Raw genomic sequence first — 3,144 nt, forward strand, 5'->3', positions numbered from 1 at the left:
TGTGGGGAAGTATAAGGGGGCTGTGGGGCAGAGAGCATCAGAGGGATGGCCCGGTCCGGTCTCTGCCGGCCTCTAACGGCCTAGAACGGCCCGATCTTTGCCCGGTCTTCGCCCCGCGCGCGTCCCGCGATGCGCGTACCTAGGAGCGCCTAAGTACGTCAGGGGGGTGTGGCACTGGGAGGGGGCGCGGCGGGAAGAGGAACCAGCTGGCGATGTTACTAGGGATGCTGGACCTCGCAGTCCCGCTCGCCGCGCCTCTCACCTCCTCTGCAGCCGGTTCCACCAGGGAAAAGAAGTTGAAGAATGCCCCAAGCAGCGCGTTGGCTCCCAGCTACTCCTGTAGCGAGCGTGAGTCCCAGGTTGCACTGACAATCTCAAGCGGCTCCCGCGAAGCGGGGGCCGCGAGAGGTGATGAGCTTTCCGGGCGGGGGGGCGTGGCACTGGGAGGGGGCGCGGCGCGGCGGGAAGAGGAACCAGCTGGCGATGTTACTAGGGATGCTGGACCTCGCAGTCCCGCTCGCCGCGCCTCTCACCTCCTCTGCAGCCGGTTCCACCAGGGAAAAGAAGTTGAAGAATGCCCCAAGCAGCGCGTTGGCTCCCAGCTACTCCTGTAGCGAGCGTGAGTCCCAGGTTGCACTGACAATCTCGAGCGGCACAAAAACAAACAAAAAAGGTATTTTGGCTTAATTGGATAACATATTACCAAAATGAATGAATGTGTAATTTGATATGGCATACTTCTTGTGAGATGTCTTTCATAGGTGTTTGATAACAAGCAGCTTTTTGTTGAACAACTGGTGAATGGTGACAGCCCCTCTAAAAATTGTTTCTATTTTATTTCTTCTGGGACTGTTGTCAGAGTTATATACCGTTAAAATCAGTATACTATATAATAAAATGTCTTTTTTCCAGTTCAACTCAAACTTGGCATGTTAGGCCAGTAACAAGTGGTTCAGTTGAGTTTACCAAGGCACTTGCTATATGTTGTCCACCCAGGAGCGCGAGAGATACAGTATACAGCCAGGCTACATACCATGTGGGTCACACCCAGAAGCAAGTAAAATAGCCAGGTTACATATCACATGCATAATCCACAGTGAAGTGAAGAAGCCAACTCTAACACAGTATTAAGGAGCGGAAGTGTATGGGTCTTTTTGACCTCCCAGTAGAGGCTGTGATTTGGCCTACATCAATTGGTATTTCTATGAAACCAGTGTTAGTCTGCATTCGTCAGTGAACCTGTGGAGCAAATGTTGTTGAAAGGATGGATTAAGACCAGAAGAGGCAATGGTGCAACCGAAGCAAAGCAAAACACTTCAGTAATAGATCTATGGGGCCACCCAAAGGCAACCGAAGATCTTGTTTGCATAGACTATCTGCTGAGCAGAGTGCAGTATCTTTAAAGTGCTATTTAAAACTGAGGTTACTGCTATTTTAAGGCTTGTCACTGTTTGGTCTTTTAGAATACTTTGATAATGTCTTGTATGCACTATGCTTTCCTGGTCCAGAGACAGGTGAAGTAGGAACAAAGGATATTTGCTGAATATTGTTTCTTGTCGGTAATTTGAAAGGTTTATGGGTTGCGGTTCATGTAGTTGCATTTTAGAGCTGGTGATTTGACAATATGTCTACGAGATCATAGTTTTGCCAATAGACGTATATATGTGTAAAATATTGATCTTTCAGGAGGTGTAGGATATTCATGAGACTAGGTTGGCGGAGCTCGCGAGTTACAGAAAACTCAGTGAGATTCCTACGAATTTCGCCAGCAGGAAAAAAATATGCAGCTTGCGCCGAAACTCAGTGCCTGTAGTGCGAGCTGCGTTGAAAATCAGCGCAAGCAGCACCATGTGCTATGCAAGGGCGTGCAGCCATTTGAGTTGATTTTGCTGTCGCTCGTGTAGGAAAGCTACCTCAGTGGCAACAAATATATTTGAATGGCAGCCCTCTGACCGCGACCACTCACCAATGCCAGTTACCGCCCATGTTAAAAAATCGCACTTGGTGATCCCAAATCTCACTGTAATGTGGAGTGGCCAAAATACCACCAAAGCCGAGAGGCCGAATTAAATATTTTGCTAACCACTACATGAATCATCTCAATTTCTAAACAATATTTCTTATAATGAGCTTTTTTTTCATATTCTTAAATCACAAATATAGCACTAGATGTAACAGGGAGTATTACTCAATCGCCTCACGGGTGATTAGCCGCACTCTACAAGTCTCGTTTGATTGATTGATAAAATAGATGATAAACAAAATTTGCATATCTCTACATTCTAGACTCTAAAGCTGACTCAACGCTTTGCTGGTATGTGTGGTACTGTGTCACCTCAATACTATTTCAAGAGGGCCTCTGGAGGTTGGTTGTTCAGGGTGAGTGTGCACATCCACCACTTTCAACTGACTTGTGGAGCGCAATCCACCAATGCAATGGCAGTTTTTGTTTGTAGGGCTTTGTATTCTGTCTGTGAGGTCACTGAACACCAGACACTTCTCGCCACCTTTTCTAGTGCTTGGATAAGTCTTCGTGAGAACGTGGGCAGGCTAGTCAGCCGCTGTGTCTCTAGAGTGGGCAGGGTGACATGGTGGCTCAATGTGCCTTGAGTCTGATAGGCTGATGGAAAAGGGTTACGGTGTGGATGGGGCACACCAAGTGCAAACCTTGGGGGAGATCATGCTGGGACTAGCCCTAGTTTCTAAATCTTAGACTGGTGTCCTATAGGAAGTTATCCTACAAGTATTCTATAAGTGTACCTTACTGTGATTGCTGCCGCAAAGGATATCCAAGGGGTGTTGACGTACAGGTGGCTGACCTGACTGGGGCCGCTGTTCTGGCTGTTGAAGTGTCATTCACTGGCCTCCCTCTCGTGCATTCATAAGTTCAAATGAAAGCAAGTCACTTCCTGTAAAGGGATGCTGGAAATGTCCTGACTAGAGTGATGCATTACCGGAAGAAAAAGGTCACCAGCCAGAGGTATTTCTAGGTCAGAATCCAGCGCTTCGAACATGTCTAGGCACTACCAAATGGGTGTGTGTACATGACATTTGGTACTGGAATCTAAGGGCCCCCGATTCACAAAAGTAATCTGAGACAAAATCCTAACTTTATGACTTTCAGTAGTCACATAAGGCATTTAC

This window comes from Lissotriton vulgaris, chromosome 1_2, assembly GCF_964263255.1.
Source record: "Lissotriton vulgaris chromosome 1_2, aLisVul1.2, whole genome shotgun sequence".
NCBI lineage: Eukaryota > Metazoa > Chordata > Amphibia > Caudata > Salamandridae > Lissotriton > Lissotriton vulgaris.